Consider the following 21,761-nt stretch of genomic DNA (forward strand, 5'->3'; position numbering starts at 1 on the left):
TTTGGTGGACAGCTAGCTGTCTGCCAACCGCTAAACTTGATAGAATCACTTTGGATGGTTTCCATCCCTAACACAGGGCATTGGGGCTCAGTGAGCCTTTAGTAGATAAATGGATGAATAAACGAATCTTTGCATCTCAACTCAATGATTAAATTTAAAGAAGCTAAAATCTTTTTAATGTCAGTGTCTAAAAAATCATTTTTTCGTACAAAAAAAAATCATTTTTTCCTAAAAATCATTTTAAATTGTTGCCAAGTCTTTTGAAGCAGTGGAAACATTTATTAATAATTTGAATATATCATTTTAAGCTCATTTTATGATATTGAGGTTGGGGGGGGGTTACATTTATTTATTTATAATCTCTATACCCAATGTGTGGCTGGAAATCACAACCTCTAGATTGAGGGTCGCCCGAGTCACCTGAGCTACTGACTGAGCCAGCCAGGAGCCACCAGTATTGAGGTCCTTTTTATTTATTTATTTTTTATTTTAATTCCAGTATTTTAACATACAATGTTATATTAGTTTTAGGTGTACAATATAGTAGTGATTCAACAATTGTATACATTATTCAGTGCTCATCATGTAAGTGTACTCTTAATCCCCTTCACCTATTTCACCCATTCCCTCACCCACTTCCCTTCTGGTAATCATCTGTTTGTTCCCTATAGTTAAGAGGTTGGTTTGGGGGCTGTCTCTTTTTATCATTGTTCATTTATTTTGTTTCTTAAATTCCACATATGAGTGAGATCATACGGTATTTGTCTCTGGTTGATGTGTTTCACTTAGAATTACACTCTCTCAAAAAAAAAAAAAAGAATTACACTCTCTAGATCCATCCATGCTGTTGCAAAAGGCAAGATTTCATTCTTTTTATGGCTGGGTAATATTCCATTGTATATATATCTACTACCTCTTCTTTATCTATTCATCTATCAATGAACACGGGCTGCTTCCATAATTTGGCTATTGTAAATAATGCTGCAATAAACATAGGGAAGCGTGTATCTTTTCAATTAGTGTTTTTGCATTCTTTGGGTAAATATCCAGTAGTGGAATTACTGAATCACAGGGTAGTTCCATTTAAATATTTTTAAGGAAATTCCCTGCTGTTTTCCACAGTGGCTGCACGGGTTTGCATCCCCACCAACGGCGCACGAGGGTTCCTTTTTCTCAGTATCCTAAGCCAACACTTGCTGTTTCTTGTGACATTGTGGTTCTTAACCTAGGAAGTCTGTGGACAGGATTCAGAAAGTCTGTACTTTGGATAGGAAAAAGTAACATTTTATTTTCACTAATCTCTAATTGAAATTTCACATTTCCTTCAACTCTGGGGGCAGGTAACCCATCATAGGAACGTTAGCAGCACCTGTGACTGTCACTAAGCAAAATCAAAGACAGTTTTATATTATTTTAACATCGTTGTAGCTAACTTAAATTATTGCTAATGCTCATCACTGCTTTGAAACTATCATAGTCAGTGGATCTGCTACTAGGTCTTGGTTGCATGCTAGCAGAGAAGCACATATTCTCTTTTAAATATCTTGATAGTTGTGCTTTAATAACATAGTTGTACTATTTTTATGCATTTAAATTTTTCTTCTGCAGGGAGGTCCAGAGGCTTCACTAGATTGCCAAAAGGATGCACGGATCAGGTGAGATTAAGAGGATGGAACTGGAGGGTATGATGCTGAGTGAAATAAGTCAATCAGAGAAGGACAAACATTATATGGTCTCATTCATGTGGGGAATATAAAAAATAGTGAAAGGGAATAAAGGGGAAAGGAGAGAAAATGAGTGAAAATATCAGTGAAGGTGACAAAACATGAGAGACACCTAACTCTGGGAAATGAACACGGGGTAGTGGAAGGGGTGGGCGGGGGTTGAGGTGACTGGGTGACAGGCACTGAGGGGAGCACTTGGCAGGATGAGCACTGGGTGTTATGTTATATGTTGGCAGATTGAACTCCAATAAAAAAATATATTAAAAAAAAAAAGACCTCCTGCTCTGGAATGTGTGAGACTGTTCATGCAAACAGCTGCCCACCACCCTTTTAAGTATTGTTTCTTTTCCTTTCGCCCCTCCCCCACTGCACTGCCAGCCTAGCCCCCCTCCTCCATTTTTTGGGGGTTCTTTGATTGTCCTGATCTCTTCTCAGAGGCTGGTGGGAGGCCTGTATCCTGCAGAACTGGATAGGGTGGGCCTGGCGGTGCCCCGAAGGGAAGGAGAAGCAGGGGTGGGGGTGGGGGGATGTGGTCACGGCTGATTCCTCAGCCTCACATCAAATCACTGCACATGTCTGAACTGTGAGGACACTCTCCCCTAAGACCCGAGGGCACCAAAGCAGCCTTCCTGTTTCAGCTTTCTTCTTCCCTCCCAACAAGCCCAGGGCTTTCGCCTGAACAGACAAGCTTTGGCAATGAGGTGCAGAAGGGTTGCTTTCCTCCCTGGCCAACATTCAGCTTCCTCTTGCACTGTTCCAGGAGATGTTAATAAGTGCTATTAATTGGGGCCTGATTTGCATATCTTATGGATTATTAGCTGTTTGTAGCTAAAGGGGATCAGAGCTTGCGCATACGCCCCCACCCCCCTCACGCCCGCAGGGGCCTGGATTACCCCAGTCTGCTCTCCCGAGCCTAGTGACAACCGGGAATACCAGGTTTAACATGCCAGGGCCAGGGCGCCCCTGGAGATGCGGGACACCCTCTCCCAACTGAGGGAGGACACAAAGGAAGCCCTTCCGCGGCGGCGCTTGGGAGCACGGCTGCTCGACTTTGGGGCTGTGCTGTGTGATTTCGTCCGCGGTAGGAGATTTTTGCTGGCACCCCTGCCCCCAAGCCCTGCAATCACAAGCATGCTGGTATTAGAATTTTGAAGAGGTTTTTTTTGTCTGGTTTTGGGATTTTTTTTTCTTTAAATCATGGTCTTTAAGCGCTCTTTGTGCTTATAATTAGTCGTAAGCCCGGGGATGGCTCAATTCGCTTCGCAGTGCCGGCCCCGCCCCCCCTGCTTGCCCAAGTGCTGTTAATTAGCGCTGCAAAGATCCGCAAGCCTGATTGGCAGCAGCTTTTGCAAAGGTTCCCGGCCCCCTCTCAGCAACAAAGAGAAAACGCCTTAGCATCTCGACATTATAGCTGTCATCCGAGTCTTGGCTTTTTCGTTTTGCCACTGCTGAGGATTTCATGGACGCATTTATTTATTTAGAAATGTGAGCACCAATGTTTTGGTAGGAATTGGTAAATCTTGTGTTGGAGAAATAACGTCATGTTCAAGAATTGTCACAACGGTTAGAAGGGATGGAATGGGGGCAGGAAATTCATTTTTAGATTAAGGATAGGAAAAAAAAAAAAAAAGGATAGGGCTAACAGTTTAGAAAACTGCTTGGCAGTGTCACTAAATCTAAACAGAGCCACACGCCCAGACCCAGCAATTCCACTCCCGGGTAGTTCCCACGGAAATGCACTGAGTACTGCGCCCAAAAAATACGGGATTGTACTATCATTGTAGCCTCCTACTGGAAACTGCCCACAGGCCCATCAACAATATCATGACTTTTTTAAATTGGGGGAATTCACACAATGGATCATGATACAGCAATGAGAATACAAACTGCAGCCACATGCAACAATGTGGATGAATCTCAGAAGCGTAAAGTTGAGCTAGAAACAAAAGACAATGTACTGTGTCATTCTGTTTACAGAAAGAACAAAAATTGGTGAAAGTAATCTATGCTATTAGTCCAAAGAGCTGTGAACTTTGGGTGAGAGGGGCAGTAGTGACCAGAAGGGTTTCCTGGATGCGGTCATGTTCTATTCCTCGACCTGTGGGTTGGTTATAAGAAAGCTGACAGTGTATGAAAATGTATTGAGTTATAAACATGTGTGTACTTTTTGTATATTGTATATTGTATTTCAGTTAATATTTTTTTTTTTGAATGGGGCTAGGCTGAGGTTACTTACTCAGTAGGAAGTTTTAAGGTTGACCTGCTCATTTAGTAATTTGGAGTCGGCAAGGTTGATTCTCCTCCCTGGCTAGGTGAACCCTGTGTGGAATGTATTATTCTAGAGGGCTGGGCTGCTTTGAGGACAGGTCCCTTGGCCATAGACTGTGGTTCTGAAAGCCTAGGAAGTCATCCTAGTCACAGCTCAAAGAAACCCATGTAGAGAACCTGAAGAACGGTACATACAGCGGGGAAAGTCAGGGATGCAGACAAAGGGATGTGACCGCATGCAAAGTCAGCCAAGTTCATCTCCTAGGCCCCCTAGGCATGGTGTCATTTTAAAACCCTATGAAAAGTTTTGAGGGCTTAAAAATACGTGTAATGATTCCAAATAGCAAAGCAGAAAATTATATGATCGAAGTCAATAAATAATTAAATGTCTACAAAACATAACATTATGTAAAGTAATTCAGTGTTTCTCAAATGTTAATGAGCATATGAAACCACTGGGGATCTTGTTTGAACTCACATTTGGATTCAGTAGGTCTGGGATGGGGCCTGTGACTCTGCATTTCTAACAAGCTCACAGGTGATACCAAAGCTTCCAGTCCATGAACCACACTGAATAGCAAAAAGCTGCAGCTCAACCCAACTCTTACACAGTTGCAAATATGATAGATACCAAAAATATAAAATGAATATTTCATTTCTACAAAACTCAAAATAATAATTTTTATTATGGTAAAATATACAGAATGTAAAATGTACCATTTTAACCATTTTTTTAATGTACGGTGAAGGCACAATAACATTCATACTATTTTGCAACCATCAAAATAGAACTCCCATCTCCAGAACATTTTCATCTTCCCAAACTAAAACTCCATTCCCATTAAACAATAATTCTTTGTACCTGCCTCTCCCTAGCCTATGGTAAGCACAATTCTACATTCTGTCTCTGTGAATTTGTTAGCTAACACATTTGAATTTGAATTTAACTATCAGTTATAGCATGTAAGTAGAATCATACAATATTTGTCTTATTTCACTTAGCGTGATGTCCTCTAGGTTAATGTCATAGCATGTATCAGAATTTCACGTATCTTTTAGACTAAATAATATTCCACTGTATGTATATACCATATTTTGTTTATATATTCATCCGTTGATGGGCATCTGGGTTGTTTCCACCATTTGGCTATGCAGCTGAGTGTGCAAATATTTATGTCCCTGATTTCAATTCTTTTAGGTGTATATACCCAGGAGTGGAATTGCTGGATCATGTGGTATTTCTGTTTAATGTTTTTGAGAGCCACAATAATAAGTATTTTGAGACTTATGGTAAATTATCATTTGGTGACCCAGACGAACATATCTCCCCATATTTATGCCTGATGTAATTCCCTCCTGCATTAACAATCGGCTGGGCCTGTCACTGCTTTGAGTAAAAAAAAAAAAAAATGTAGAAGGAATGCTATGCCAATTCCAAGACTAGACTTTAATTGATCTGGCAGCTTCTGCTTCCTCCCTCCTGGAAAGCTTACTCTTGGAACAGTCCTCCCTGGAACTCAACCACCATGCTAGAAGGCAGTCCAAGCAGCCACACGGAGAGGCCCACAGGAAGAACCAAGGCCCCCAACTGATAGCCCCAACTGAACTCCCAGTCAAGCTCCACCTGACTCCAAATGCCCAGGCATTCCAGACATTTCATCCTCAGCTGAGCAACTGCTCAAGCATTCGGACAATTACAGTTACCCGCTGTTCTAGCTAACCCTACTTGGAGGAGAACCATCCCTGAATGGTGATACATTGTTGTTTTAAGCCACTAAATTTTTAGGTGATTTGTTACACAGCATTAGCTAACTGAGACAAAACCCTTTCAAATGTTTTAGAGCAAGAGCAATATGCATTTGATGTGAAATTTGGGAAGAATGTAAGATATTTGATAGAGAATGAAATTGGCCCAGAATCTTCAAAGACCTTAACTATCCCAAGAAAGATGCAAGGTAGCTGGTGGGAGTCAGGCTCCTGAATAACTCCAGTCCCTGGAACCAGCAGCTGCTGCAGGACTTTTGTAGTTGTTGTGGCTGTTGTTTTGTTTGAGTTAAAGGCCTGGCAGGCCCAGATCAGCCTGTCAGTTAGCTATTATCATCCTTACATCCAAGAAGGCAGCTGGGTATTTTCCCACATATATGGCTTGGCATATGGCTTCCGGGGGATCTGAACTCGTAATTAGAAGCTTCCTTTTGCCCAGAAATTATTGTGAAGCTGAGCGATAAGAATGAAATCAGCCAAGTCTGGTCTCAAATTCCCATAAGCATGGCAAATAAGCAGACTGAACAGGCCTCCAAAGAGTGGCTGGGATACGATAACCACTCACCCTGTGCCTGAGTCCCTGAGCCCTCTCTCACTGCAAGACAGACAAGGCAACTGGCTTCTGCTTTGCTCTGCTCTCCCAAGCTGGGGCCCCATGGCCCATACCTGCAGGAACCACCCTGACCTGAGGCAGAAAGAATGGTGGGCTGTGGTTCACTCATTATTCGATAATATATATTATGAATGTCCTATATGCCAGGCAGGCATTGTGCTGAGCATATGTTGGTAGATAGAATAGATACAGTCCCTCCTGTCATGGAGGTTGCAGCTCAGTGGGGGAGACAGATGATCAACAGGTAAGCACATAAATACCATCCAAATGCATCTATTCCTACCTTGGAGATCCTTTGCATGATGTCTTCTGGAGTTTCTCTTTACTCTCATACTTTTGTTGTCAGGTGTCAGCGTCAATGTAACCTCCTGGCAAAGGCCTTCCCCACCACCCAGTCTAGTCCATCCCTCTGATTTCATTCTTTGAGTAGCACTTACTATGATCAGATGTTTTCTTATGTGTTTATTAGTTTATTATCTCTTTCTCATCCACAGAAGGTGAACTCCAAGAGGAAAGGATCTCATTTATCTTGTTCACTGCTGTGTCTGGAGCCCCTAAAACATTGCCCAGCATATAGCAGGTGCTCAGTAAATTTGAATAAATCAATGAATAAACCATGGCATATAGTTGGCACCTCACCTTCATACCACCAAAAAAGTTTTCTTTTTTATCATGTGCAACTTCGCTGCTGATTTTACTTACTTTTTGGCTTAAATGAAAGAAAAAAGAAAGATTGTGATTATCTGCACATTTTTCTTAAAGAACAAGTATGTACTGACGGCCAATTTTATCTCCTCATGAAAAGCCTGGGGTCATCAGAGAGGACTGACAGTATTCCAGCCAGAAACAATGCAAGGGGACATTTTAGTCAGGGGCATCCTTAACCTGCGTAAATGTGTTACATCCAACAGGCCTTTAGCAATCTTGAATAGTGCCTGCACCCACATTATGATTGTCACAATCAAGTGACAATCCAGTCAACCCTGGAACTCATTATCAAGTATTTCAAGATCATTGTCCATCCAGCCCTCCACTGAGCACCTACCTGCCTGGTGTGGAACAGATCCCTTGCTGGACAAGGGTCTACAAAGATGAACAAGACACAATGTCTGACCTCAAGGTGTTCAGACACCACAAAGGAGGCTAAGACCCAAACCAACAGGTATTACCTTGAGATTCATGCAGTGATGGAGCTGGGCAGAGGAGCACACTGGTAGGATATCTAACACAACCTGGGAGGGTCAGGGTCAGGCGCTGCCCAGAGGAGGCATTTCCCAAGTTGAATGTCAATGAACAGGGAAATGGGAATGGTGGAACAGAAGGGACAGAGAGGAGAAACAGCTTGAGAAGTCAGAGAATAACAAGTAGCAAAGGGTGCTGGAGCAGAGGAGGGGAAGAAGAAAGGGGTGAGAGATAAGCTTAGCCAGGCAGCAGGAACTATTTGGCACCACCCTGGACCCCAGTTCTGATGATGAGATGCTATCTTGTTCCTTCTGTCCTTCCTGTCTTAGTCTCCCACGTGGGACCTAGTAACCTGCTGTGCAAGAACAGGATCCAGATTGATGAAGCGCAGCGTGAGCATGTTTGTCATCGTTGTTCATTTCTTTAGGAAGACTTTTTCGCCTACATTAGAGAGTCTGAAGGTAAGCATTTTTCTCTTGTCCTTCTTTTTGCCCCTAGTAACAGCTAGCTTTAAAAAAGTCAGCATATGTCCATTAACATTGAAAAACTGCAGCAAAGAATCCAGGAAATTTCCATTGTTTGGACAACTGGCGAGGAGCTTTCTCCCAGCATCAGGCCACTGTCTCCCCCACTCTGCAGTGGGAGAGAAGGATGAACAGCACACTGGAGGGACAGATTAGCATTTAACAGATCCTGATTTTTGCTGTTTTCTTAGAAACCTTGGAGACCTGAATTTTGTTTTCCTCTTCCACAATGAAAACGTGAATATTTCTTGTGGTTCCTTCTGCTTTGTTAATAAAAAATTTAAAACAATTAAAAAAAAACAACAACAAAAGAACCTTGGCCACTAAAATAGGAGCCATTGTGCTGTGAAACCTGAAAGGGAAAATTTGGAAGAAGCCCTTCTGGAGTAGATTTCCAGCTCCCCTCCGGGGCTGTTCACCAAGGGGCAAACTAAATCCCTTTTAACATGAACTGCTCAGCAAGAAATGTTTTGCCCACATTTAAACTGATACCCAGAGTTCCCTTGTTCTCTTAAAACCTGTCATGCTGGATTTACACGCACTCATGTTGGGAGACTTGGAGTGGTGGGGGCCAAGTGCTGTGGAGCCTTCCAGAGAGGAGCAGAGGGACCTCAGATGAGCCTGTGGCATCTCCTGCGACATGCTGTTCCTGCAGCTGCCTGGGGGACTAGGGACAGGGGGCCGAGAGCAGCAGGAGACAGCAATATTAACACCAGATCATGGCCACTGGAAAGGGCAAGGAAGTCCCTTTTGCCCCACAGCAGTATGACCCTGAGAAATGATGATAGGTTCGGAGACAAAAGGGGAGAGATTGATCTTGTAGTAGGGTTGCCAGATTTAGCAAATAAAATTAGAGGATGCTCAGTGAAATTTAAATTTCAGATAAAAACAAAAGAAATATTTTTTAGTGTAAGTCTATCCCAAGTATTACATGAGATAGCCTCATACTTTAAAGTTTTATTTTCCATTCTTTTAATCTGACATTCTAATTTAACTGGATGTCCTCCATTTTACCGGTGAACCCTGCCTTATAAATCTGTAGCCCATCAGTCCCTCCCCCTAGCATTTTCTTTTCCCTTTCCTCCTCTTCTGGCACACCTTCTTCCTCCTTCTTCTCCACCAATACAAGAAAGAATCTGACAACAGTTCCCAAAAGACTGAAGCTCATTCAGTACCAGTATGTTCTCTTGCCTCAATTGGCATGTGGTTTTTTTGTTTTTGTTTTTGTTTTGTGGTCATCAAATGTCTGAAGACTTCATTCCCTGCTAAAGTCACCCAAGCAATATGCAGCCAATAAGAGGAGAGATGGAGGCAGCCTGCCTTAATTCAGGTAGACGATGCTGAAGTGTTGGAGGGTTTGAGCTGTTCTCACCAAACTCTCTACTATGGCAGCACCTGCCCTGAGAAATTCAGTTCATAGCCTGTGGATCTCATTGTTGCTACCAAAGCCTGTTGCTGCTCAGGAGGCAGCGAGTAACCCCCGACTATTGCATGGGCAGATCTAGGATCTTTGTTAGTTTCAGGGAGTGTCAGAGTTTGCATGTGGGGTGATAATTAAGTGGTAGGTGGTTTGGGGATGGGGGGAGGGGGGTGGGTAAACTATCAACATGGAAGCTGATGAAAGGCACCTGGGACCTAAACAAATCAGCAAAGTTAAATGGGTTTGGCTATGTAGAAGGAATACTAATTACAGTCATTTGGTGCGCCTTCTATCGTGGATGCCTAACTGATGCCACAATACTGAACATGTATCGTTATATATGCCTTCCACTACCTCTGTTATAAGTGGAATTTGATTAAAACAGGAGACTCCGTGGGTGCCTGGGTGGCTCAGTGGTTGATCCTTTGGCTCAGGTCGTGATCCCAGGGTCCTGGGATCGAGTCCCTTCGTGTCATCCCTTCCAGGGCAGACGGGACCTGACTTGCTCCTGAAAAATGGAACACAACAAAAGTGATGGATGTCACTTCTGAGATTAGGAAAATGCCTCTGACTTCTGCCCTTCTGGCCATCTCTCATGCTCCCCTGCTCTCTGGCTTGCTCGCTCTGGGAAAATCCAGCTGCCCTATGGAGAGGCCCACACGGCAAGAAACCAAGACAGGCCTCTGGCTAATAGCCAGCAAGAACCTGACACTTGCCAACAGCCACACAAGTGGGCTCAGAAGAGGATCCTCCCCAAGCTGAGCTTTGAGGGGCAGGCAGCCCTGATGGTCTCCTTACTGCGACCTTGTGAGAAGCTCTGAACCACAATGCAAACTACTCCACAGGAAGTGAGAGACAATAATAATTATGGTTATTATTAACTTAGTAATAATAAATGTTGGTTGTTTAATCCTGCTAGATTTGGGGGTAATTTGTTATGCAGCAACAGATAGTAAATATAGTCACTTATTCAAGACTGTACCTATGGGGTGCCTGTCTGGCTTAGTCAGTAGAGCATGAGACTCTTGATCCCAGGGTCATGAGTTCAACCCCTACATTGGGCAAAGAATTTATTTAAAATTAGAAAAATACTATGTGATAGGTATGTCACTGAGAGAAGTGGTTGGAAGTATAACCATTCATTGTATTCTACGGCGCAGACACAGCAACGAATGAGGAATCTACAATGCACGCCCGTGTGTGTATATGTGTGTGTGTATGTGTGTGGTGGTTGGGGACCAGATAGGAAGAAAGATGTAGAAACTGGTGGTTTACTGCATCAATATTGCCAAATTCTTGTAGCTCTAGCGGCATTCCTGCCTGTCACTGAACAATCTGGAAAACTTGATATTATCACTCAGACCTGCTGACTCCTGTTTGCAAACTGAATCTCCAGTCACTGTCTGGACCCCAAATGGTGTCTTTCTTCTCCCTTTGACTTATATTTGTGGGTCAGCTTGTGCCAGCCGGGTCACAGACCACTTCTTTCCCTGACTCCCTGGGTGTTAATGAACTCTTTGGGAAGGTATGCCAGTTATTCAGAGCTCTTGATCTTTGACTTCAAACCTACTCTTCTGTACTCAGCTTTGTGACCAAGACCCTGGGACTTCACAGACTCAAGTTCTGCTTTGTCAGCGGCTCCTTGCCAGGTTCTGCCAAGAGGGGTCGCTAGAGGGCGCTTGCAAGGCTGACGGAAGAGGCAAAGACTTGTTCCCTCAAGGTTGTTTCCCCTTTAGTTTCCTGTTCCTACAAGCATCGCCCCAGCTGAGTCAGGTCCTGTGGCAACAGCTGAATACAGCTTGCAACTTCTTTAACACTGTACAGCCAACCTCAGGGGTCCCCTCAGAAACACCAGCATGCGCTGAGTAGCACCCACTTCTCAGAGGTTGGGGGTCCCAGTCCCCAGGACCTCCTTTGAGTTCCAACTTTTAATAATATCAATTTCTTCTTCGAGTCCCCCAGCCCGAGGAGTGGTGGCTGCTTCCTATAGTTGCTACCTCCACAATACCTTAGAGAGCTTGCCTTTTCAACTACCTAATTAACAATTATGTCAATCAAGTCCTCTCTTGTAAAAACAAATGGATGTAATCTCTGTCTTCTGATTGTGTTCTGGCTGATACAGGAGCTCCCCCTCTACTCCCAGCCTCTGACCAGGCTCAGTGCCAGCTTCCCACCTTACCGCTCCAAAGACAGCTGCCCACCCACAAGGTGCACAAGCCTGTCAGGGCCTCTGTCAGAGGTTGTGCGCCCTAGGCCCTTGCTGGCTTCACCCCAGTCCCAGCCTGGTCCTTAGGAGAGAGCCAGGAAGTATGGACCAGAGACACCAGCCAACATCAGGGCCAGACACATCGACAGTAGGGGTGGAGGAGAGAGGCCAGTACAAAGAAGCCAGAGCCCAGCTCAGAGATCACTGGTGCCTCATAATGATGGTCTCTGACTTACGATGGATCAACTTAGATTTTTCAATTTTATGATGGTGCCAAAGCAATGTGCATTCAGTAGAAACAGCACTTTGAATTCTGAAGTTTGATCTACTCTGGGCTAGTGATATGCGATCCGGTCCTTGCTCATGATGCCTGGGCAGAGGCAGCAAGCTGCAGCTCCCAGGCAGCCACACGATCACCAGGTACACAACCAATACCCTTACAACTGTTCTGTTTTTCCCTCTCGGTACAGTATTCAATAAATTACATGAGATATTCAACACTTTGCTATCAAATAGGCTTTGAGTTACATGATTTTGTCCAACTATAGGCTAATTAAGTATTCTGAGCATGTTTAAATTAGGCTAGGCTAAGCTATGAGGTTATGTGTATTAGATGCATTTTCAATTTACAATATTTTCAGCTTATGATGTCCTGACATAACCCCATCATAACATGAGGGAGATCTGTATGTCTATACTCAGGGGGAGTGACAGGTGACAGCTGAGAACAGGTGGTTATGTGGAAGAGTGCTGGGCCACCGCGTCTGAGTACCACGGGGGCTATGGTTCACCTGCTGTTGGCTGGTTTTACTTGCTGATGCTACACCTTCATGGTTAGCTCTGTCCTTTCTTTCTGTCAAAGGGCCCAGTGTCACAAGTCTCCAACTGACAGGTGGTCCTGAGACCAAGGAAAGGACTGTATTTTTAAATATTTTGGGGTGACTTAGGGGGCCCTTTAAAACACAATTGCTAAAGAGAGGAGGCCAGAATACAAACTTAAATTTACATGTGAAACTCACTCAGTATACCGGGCAGGGTCTAACCAGAAAAACTGAATTCAATATAAGTATCTAAGCAGACGGGGATATAATGCAGTGGATTGGTTACATAGGCAATGGAAAATCTGAGCGTCCAATCAGTGCATGGTGGGGCCCCCCAGAGATTAGCACCACAGGAAGCCACTTCAAGGCAGGAAGGACAGGGGGAAGAAGTGGTGTTGTAGGTCGGGTTCACCAAAAGCAGACTTAAGCATAGTTTGGGGTGTAGGACACTTAACCAGGGGTCAACCCCCAGGGAAGGGAAGCAGAAGCAGCCGGACATCAGAGGAAGAAGGCACACCGCCTTGTAGACTAAGGCTCGGCCAAGCCTGGAGGGCGGCCCTCTAGGGTGTCTCCATGGAGTCAACATGAGGAGGCATTTACTGCCCCACCCCCTCAGTCCCCAGCTGTGGGCTGCTTTGGAGAGAGGCATGACCTCCAGCCAGGCCCACCCTGCAGGAGCTGATGCTTGAAAGCCTGCGGGCTGCACCCCCTGCTGTGGGGGCAGCCAGTCCTTCCATGAAGGAGATTTGACCATTTTGTGTTTACCACAGTACCAGAACCCAGGGATTTAGGTTCTCTGCATGAGGCAGGAAACACTGGGGACCTGAACAGGGGAGGTAGAGCCAGGAGACAGAGCTGCTCACTGAGATCCTGCCAAGGCAGAGAGGGAAGGGAAAAAACACCTGCCCTCCTCCTGTTCTCCTCCTTTTAATGTCTGACCCGTGGCTCCCGCTGGCCTGGCCAGAAAGAGCTAGCAGGGAGCTCGAGGAGCTCCTACAGAAGCTTGAGAGACTCAGCCTGTGGGTATCAGCAACCTTGGGCAGAGCTGGGGAAGAGAAAGGACTGGGCCATCAGGCCCAGGAAATCAACTTCTCCTCTCATTTTCTCTGCAAAGGCCACCTAGCTCACCTGTGATAAGCTCTAGGCTGGCCCACCCAGCACCTTCTCCAAGAGCAAAGGGTTCGCCCTCTCAGCTGCTGGGAATGCTGCTGGCAGACAGCCCTTCAGCTGGGACCCTCTCTGGAGCTGGCGAAGGCTAAAAAGCATCAGTGAGCCCAAGGCTGGACCCCTTCCCATGGTACCTGATACCTCGTGGCTGATGGAGACAAGGCAAGGAGGTCAGGCCCCCTCACTCCAATTGGGGACCACCCTGAGTGGTCAGTTGAATTCAGAACTCCCAAGGGTTGGGGCACCTGGGTGGCTCAGTGGTTGAGCATCTGCTTTGACTCAGGTCATGATCCTGCGGTCCTGGGATCAAGTCCTACATTGGGGTCCCCACAGGGAGGCTGCTTCTCCCTCTGCCTATATCTCTGCGTCTCTCTTTGTGTCTCTCATGAATAAATAAAGTCTTAAAAAAAAAAGAAAGAAAGAAAAAGAACTTTCAAGGGTTGATGGACACCCCCTCTGAGACTTTTCCTTCTGTCCGATCTCACTGTCTCTCTTCCCTCACAAATCCCTTCCTTTACCCTCATAAACCTCCTACACACCAATCTCAGAGGCTTCTTCTTGGGAACCCAAACTGGGACATAAGTGTTAGGTTCCCAAACTGAGTTAACTTTGCTGTGATATTATCAGCCTTAGGGGAATCCTCCTATCATACCAGGGAGTGAGGAGCCCTGTACCTGTCCTTCCTGTGGTCACTCAGACATCCGTGGCTGGAATGTTCTTCCCAGACAATCAACAGGCACAGTCCTTTACCTCCTTTAGGTCTCTGCTCAAAGGCCATTCTCCAGGCCAGACTCCACCTCACCTTTCTTCGTGACATTTATTGTCTCTGGCTGATGATTTACAATTATGTGTTTACTGTGGCTCCACCCTCTCAAGAACAGGGACTTTGGTATTGCTCCTGTTTAGCATAGTGCGAGTTCAGTTAAATTGACTAATGAATTCACTCAGTCACTTAGTGCCAAGTGCCTTGCCAGACACTAATGATGCCTCTGGAAATTTCTGGTCCAGTGGGGAAATTAGACAAGTAGGAAGATAGTGATAACACAATGTGGCAAGCGCAGGAATCAAGGCATAGTTGTCAACCGATGAGAACAACTCAGGCTGCCAGGGCAAAGCTCCAGAGAGCAGGCCATGAGGGATTGGCTCTCCAAGGAGGAGCAGGTAAGACAGGTCCTGGAACGCGTGAACGGTAGCATGGTCCCGGCATGCAGGTGGATGACAGCCGAGGTCTCTGGGACACTGGGGTCAAAAGGGCAATTAGACAGGGAAGGCCAGGCATACCCAGAGACCCAGCACTGCTGCTTCTGGAAACCTGTTCCTCAGAACACTCGCATGAATGTGCAAAGATTCGTGTACAATGAGGATCACTGCCACACTGGTTACAATGGCAGAAAATAAGGAGCAACGTAAATGTTGATCGAGAGAGACATGGTTAAATAAATCAAGGAAGGTCTGTACTTAGGAGTACTGCAGCTGTTAAAGAGTTATATGCACTGACTTGGAAAGACTGTATGTACATGATGCAATAGTAAATGGGAAGAGAGATTGTGGAAGTATAGCAACATATTCATGCTCCTTTTGTTCAAATACACACACACACACACATGCTTATTTGTGTTTATGTAAATAGAAAATCATCTGGAAATAAACTCAGCCATTGACAGTGGGACGGTGGGATGGGAACAGACCAGGGGAGGCTTTCATTTCAGGGTATTATTTGAGTTTGTTGAAACTGGCATGGATTAACTTCCAGATTAAATAAAAGGAAAGGAAGAGAGAAAAGCTCCTAGGAGCTTATGGTCACCAGGCAGAAGGGACAAATGGAAGGTCCACATATACAAAGTGGTCAGGATAATTGACCAAAGCAGGTCAGAGGAGTTAAAGCAAATGAGAGGTAAGCATCAGAAAGATGAGCTGTTCAAGACCAGGGCAGGGCAGTGGGGAAGGAGCAGAGACCTAGGTGACCTGATTCCAGGAGCAGCATCGTGGACTCTGACCTCGAAGCCACTTCTGTGAGCCTTATGTGTGTGCAGCAGGCCTTGGCAGTCAGAAAGAGCCACCCATGGTTCCACTGTACCCCGGAGGGGGCAGGAATAGGAGAGTTCAGAGGATGAGGAGGTTCTCCCAAGGCAGGCCCAAGCCTTCTAGCTTTCTCGAACCTTGTCATATCCCCAAGGACAGAGAAGATGAAGCACTTCTGCCTTTTCTTATCAGCTCCTATCACCAAAGATCTTTTCTTCTTTGCTTATTGCAAGACTTCTCATGACCTCTAGCAAGCTTTCCTTTTTCATTATCAGTCTCTAAGAGGGGATGCTGTATACAGCATTTCCAAAAAGTATTGGGCCACAGAGCACTCCTTCATTAGGTAATATATTATTTTAATTGCCATCAAGTTTTAATTACACAAGTATTATGTGGGTGCTTTGTCCTTGTCAAGAACTCCAGGCTACCATGCTGGAGAGAAAGACTGTGTGAAAAAAGAAGACCTGGAGGATGAGATACCCCATGGAGAGAGAAGCCAAAAAGAAAAGGTCCAAGGCATGGCCGCCTTGCAGGTGAGGCCATCTCCACCCTCCAGCCCAGCCCAGCTGAATGCAGTCACAGGAGAGAGTCAGATGGTTCTCTGTGGAATGGAGACAAGCCAGCCCTGCTGAACCCTGCCTGAAGCGTTGACTTGGAGAGTCAACAATAATTGATTTTTGTTTTAAGCCACTTAAGTTTCAGTTTTAAGCCACACATTTCAGAGTAATGTGGTTCATTACTCAACAATAGATAACAGATATATCCTCTTATCCCATCCCCAATGTCAATCTCCCCCTTCCCCAAGGCATTTGTTTTTATCATTACTTGGCTTTTTAAAAATAGTTCTATCAAGTGTTTTTTTTTTTTTTTTTTTTTTTTTTTTTTTGCAATCTACTATGTGATTTGCAGCTGTTTCTGAGCATTATATAGACTCATGCTGACATAGAGAATAAAATTATAGAATACTGGGCAGCCTGGGTGGCTCAGCGGTTTAGCACCGCCTTCAGCCCAGGGCATGATCCTGGAGACCCGGGATTGAGTCCCACGTTGGGCTCCCTGCATGGAGCCTGCTTCTCCCTCTGCCTGTGCCTCTGCCTCTCTCTCTCTCTCTCTCTCTGTGTCTCTCATGAATAAATAAATAAAATCTTAAAAAAAAAAGAATTATAGAATACTCACCCAGTGAAATAGTATTACAACAGTGAGAATGAATGTTGCCACACACAAAACGTGAATGGATGAAGCTATCATAGCGTTGCTTTGAGAACAGCAAGTTGCAGAAGACTGATACAGATCATTCATCTTTTCATATGATTATTGGCCATTTCATCTTCTTTGATTTTCTGATTCATTTCTTTTGTCCATTTTTCTTTTGGGTTATTTGTCTTTTTCTTATTGATTTGTTGGAATTCTTTGTACATTTTAAGAAGTGTTCCCCAAAAGTAGAGTACTAGGGATCACTTGAATCTTGAGAAACATTTCCAAGAATAGAGTTTAAAATTACCAAACCAAACCCACGAGCAGAAACCACCCTGGAAGGTATTGAAAAAAAGAATGGACAAAATTAACAACAAATTACCAGGCTCTTTGACTTCTGGGCTAAAATTTCAAGGATCAGAGATCCAAAAGAGTTTCAGGCTCTGTTGCCAGATAAGAAGCTATTTATATAAATTCACAGTGCACAGAGTTCTATTTCATATTTTCTTTGCTACCAGTAGGAAATGCATCATTTAACCTGAGATATGGCCCCCTTTTTACCCATTTCTTAGGATAGACCAATGAATTATTATTCCTCTTCGCAGTGAATTTATATTGCACTAAGGAAAAATAGACTCCTTTAACCCCTGAAGAGTCACATTTCTTTCACTTAGGTCACTTGATAGGGCCATTATAGGCTCAGATAAGACACGTGGGACTCTGCTTAATATCAGGCAATTTTCTTGTGCCTCTTCATTTATTAAAAGAATGTATCCATTAGCAGTCATTAGTACATTCTGTCAAGATGGGGGCTAAATTATCCTCAATGGCTTAAGAGAAAATGCTTTTTGAAGAAAAATAATGGCATTAATTGCTCAGTGGAATAGATAGGGCTTTCTTTGTCACAACCTCCCCCTCCTCCCCCCAGTGCAATCGGACACTGCTTACCTCTGTGAAAGATCCAGGCCACGTTCTCCCTACCCTATGAGTCAGCTCCTTGCTCCAGCCCGTGGCCTCTCCAGTGGCAGACCACTATCCACAAGGAGCACCCACAGCTCCTCAGCCCATCATGGTGAGGAGCCTTGACCAATTCCTCTTGCTCCCTAATTCATCCAAGGGTGAAAGAGGAAGGAGACGCCTCGCTTAGCAAACAATCTCATTTGGAGGGATCAGGAAAGCTACAGGAAGCAAATCACATTAGAGAAATAATTGCCCTCCTGGAGCTCCAAACTGAAACCCATCTCCTTTTTGACCTTTCATTTGGAACGTATGCTCTCTGGAATATGTGGTTCAAGGAGGGAGGTTGTAGGTGTGTCTGTTTGTGTGTGGTATGTTTTCATAATTACAACAAGTTTCCTCTGTAGCTTTTTTATTAAAAAGCTCAGTTTAATTAGCGAAAAGCTTCCATCTCCTAAATATGGGTGCTTCTCCAGGCTTCATCTTTCTCTTCCTCCCTCGCTCTCAGGTCACATCCATTCTCACAGGCATTAGTAATTATATCTGTTTCAGTTAAGATATGTTCAGAGGAAGGTAATGAAATACCAACTAACAGTAACATGAGTAACAAGGACATCTAATAAACTTTTGTGTAACAAGGAGTCTGGATGCAGGCAATTCCAGACTTGGTTCAGTGAACCAACAAAGACATCAGTGACCCAAGCCTCTGACCATCTTTCTGCTTTGTTGCCATCAGTGTGTCAGCCATACCTCTCAACATGTCAAGCCGCATCTCTCCAATAATCCCATTCTTTCCTGACGGCATCACAAGAGGAAAGAAAGAGATGGAAGCAAAACAGCCTCTCCTCATGGAGGTCTGTTTTATCAGGAAGAAAATCCTTCCTAGAAGCCCCCTGGCAATTGGCCAGAACTGGATCACATGCTCACCCCTTGATCAATCAAAGGGAAATAAGTTATCATATTTGGACTTCAGCCAATCATGACTTATCCTCTCCATTTGGGCCATGGCAACCCAAACACAGGTGGGATTTTCTCAAAAGAAGAATTGAGGAGGCAACAGCCCTCAGATCTCCATTTCCATTTCTCTGTTCTTCTCACCTCTAACTACATCTTTCCAACTGCATGATGGGCAGCACTACCTCATTGTCCTACTGTCACCTCAAGCTCAGTCATTCTAGAAACAGATTCCTTTTCTTACCACTTAATACTGCCTCCCCTTTTTGCATTTCCTAACTTTTCCAGTGGTAATTTCACCTACCTGTTATGGAGGCTCCAAACCTTAGGATCACTTTTGAGGCCCTCTCTGTCTAGACTTCCTGCTCCCGTTGGTCCCTAGGGCAAGTCAATTCTTTGTCTCCCTCACATCTTCCACTCTGGCTTATCATTCCCACTCTTCTCACCACACTCACAGTCATGCTGTTCCAGTTGCACATGGACTACTTCATGTCATCTGAAATGGGCCCCAGCCTCAGGATCCTGCACTCTGCAAACAGATTTGCCTTCTTAAACCCTGAAGTCCTCATTTCTCCCATACCAAGGACCATACTCCTATGGGAGAAAGATTCAAACTTATTAGTTTGGGTTTTAAGACTTTTCTACATTACTTCATGAAAAGGATTCCCCATTTTTCTCTGCTCTGGCCAGACAGGTCAATTCACTATTCCCTGAAATATGCTTTATGCATTCCATTTGTCCATACTATTCCCTTTAAGAAGAAACTTCAGGGTTAAATAATTAGGCAGGTTATATGGCCACAATGGCCATATCACCAGTGCTTTGCAATGTGTCAAAATAATAGTTGCATGGTAAATAATGGTATAATACTCATTGTTGAATATTGAGGAAAGTTTTTTAAATATTCCATTCTAATTATTAAACTTCAGAGAGTTCAGAGCCCTTTTAAAAGATAATGGAAGAGGTACCAAGGTGGCTCAGTTGGTTAAGCGTCTGACTTGGTTTTGGCTCAGGTCATGATCTGACCCACCTCTTTCTCTCACTCTCTAAAAAAAAAAAGAAAAAAAGATAACAGCACTCTAAACCAGGTTTACAATGGATCCTTCAAAAGAGTAGCAGTAAATCTATACAATATGAAGTCATTGATCAGTGGAGAGACCATTCATTTGCTCATTCATTGGTAATCAAGGGATTGCAATTTTTTGCCTGACAACTGCCACCAGAATTCTTGGCAGGAGAACTCTCTATATTTAGGAAAGTATCTTGACAAATTGCTTGGGGATAGAAAGTGAGGTACAGACAGAATGTGACTACACTATTTTTATCAGGATGCCATGCTCATGTCTAGGTAAGTGAAGAACTTATCTTCCTATTCATAAAGAAAAAATAAACCACTTAAAGAAAAATGGCAAGGTTATCAAGACAGAACCTTGTGTAAAAAACCAAGAGACACATTGAACTATTTTCTGTTCAAATATTTTATGATAACTACAGCAAAAAAGAAGGAGGCCTTGGGCTTAGCTGCCAAGACAGGTGAAGGTAGGGTCTGGTACCAAGTTGCCCATAGGACTTCTCTGAAGGAATTTGTCGAAGTACAGCTTTTTGTTGCTATCTAGGGTTTATAAGCCTAGTGGGAATTCTAAGGCTGTGTCTCTTCAGAGCTTTGTCGAAACTCTGAACTCAGTTCTTCATTTGGAAGATAGTAGGTGGGGGTGGGGGTGAAGGGACACTATATTACACCCAGGCCTGGTTTCTATTGTATTTCCTATGTGTATCCACACATTTATGTTAATCTGACTTCTCATTTTTTTATTCACATTTCTTTGGTAAAATTGTCTATATCAGTAGTGATGCTTTTGGCTGAAATGACAGAAACTCCGTTTTAACTGACTCATACCCTAAAGGAGATTTACTGGCCCATGTAACTGAAAGAGTCCAAACGTAGAGTAGTGTCCAAGCTCCCTCTCCTCAGCCTCCAAGCTCTCTCTCTATCCTTTGCTTGGTCCCTCCCTCTTTTGTGGATTGCAACATACTCACTATTTTTAACAGGATGACCATAGCATCCCCTGGTTTTTCAGTCTGGCCATAACAATGTCCTCAAGAAGAGGGACCACTTGGCTCAATAACACCACTCTTAAAAAAAATAAAATAAAATAACACCGCTCTTAAAAGTGAGACCTTCTGGGTTGCCTGGGTGGCTCAGTCTGTTAAGCATCTGCCTTTAGCTCAGGTCATGACCCCAAGGTCCTGGGATCAAGCCCTGCTTCAGGCTCCCTGCGAGAACCTACCTCTTCCTCTGCCTCTGCCTGCCATTCCCCCTGCTTGTGCTCTGTTTCTGTCACATAAATAAATAAAATTTGTTTTAAAAAAGAAAAGAGTGAAAAATAAATACATAAATAAATACATAAATAAATAATAAGAAAAGAGTGAGACCCTCTTACCCCGAAACTCCTGTCACACCTTCCATCTCATTTCATTGGCCAGAATTTGGTCAGATGTCCACTCCCGAGCCAATCCCTTTGGCCTGAGGAATGTCACACACTAACTGTCTCAGGTCTGGATGCGTAGTCTAATCTCTGTGACAAGGAGGCAGGATTACTAGACCAAGCAAACCCACACTGCAATGGGAGGTGGAGTTGGCTTCCCTAAACCTCAGGCCCTCATGGGCCTGAACAAAACTTCCTGAACAAAAGTCAGGGGACTGGCCAGAAACAGGCAAAAGGAAATGGATGCTGGGCAAGCATCTTCAAAGTTCCTTCTGTACAAAATTGTAGAATACCTATTTCATCTCATACCATTGAACAGGATACAGGCCTGTCTGATAACCAGAGGCTGTAATGTTCACAGAGTCCAAGTCTGCTAGATCTTTATCTAACAAAGTCTAAAAATTTCCACAAGGAAATGGGAAACATGTAAACAATTACAGCTCTGTGGGTAACTGTACA

At 44.1% G+C, this 21,761-nt stretch overlaps 2 long non-coding RNA genes across 2 annotated transcripts; one reads left to right on the top strand and one right to left on the bottom strand.

Annotated features, from left to right (window-relative positions):
- Positions 1–4,659: 4,659 nt before the first annotated feature.
- Positions 4,660–18,224, bottom strand: LOC112661149 (uncharacterized). Its single transcript, XR_003137456.3, has 3 exons — positions 17,854–18,224; positions 16,888–17,240; positions 4,660–10,003 (listed from the first exon to the last, which is right to left on the bottom strand). It is a non-coding gene; the product is annotated as an uncharacterized LOC112661149 (long non-coding RNA).
- LOC118352137 (uncharacterized) lies at positions 6,859–12,251 on the top strand. The gene is made up of 3 exons (XR_004808735.2): positions 6,859–7,531; positions 7,881–8,012; positions 9,981–12,251. It is a non-coding gene; the product is annotated as an uncharacterized LOC118352137 (long non-coding RNA).
- Positions 18,225–21,761: the final 3,537 nt, after the last annotated feature.

The sequence above is a fragment of the Canis lupus genome, chromosome 23 (genome assembly GCF_003254725.2).
Source record: "Canis lupus dingo isolate Sandy chromosome 23, ASM325472v2, whole genome shotgun sequence".
NCBI classification, from domain to species: Eukaryota; Metazoa; Chordata; class Mammalia; order Carnivora; family Canidae; genus Canis; species Canis lupus.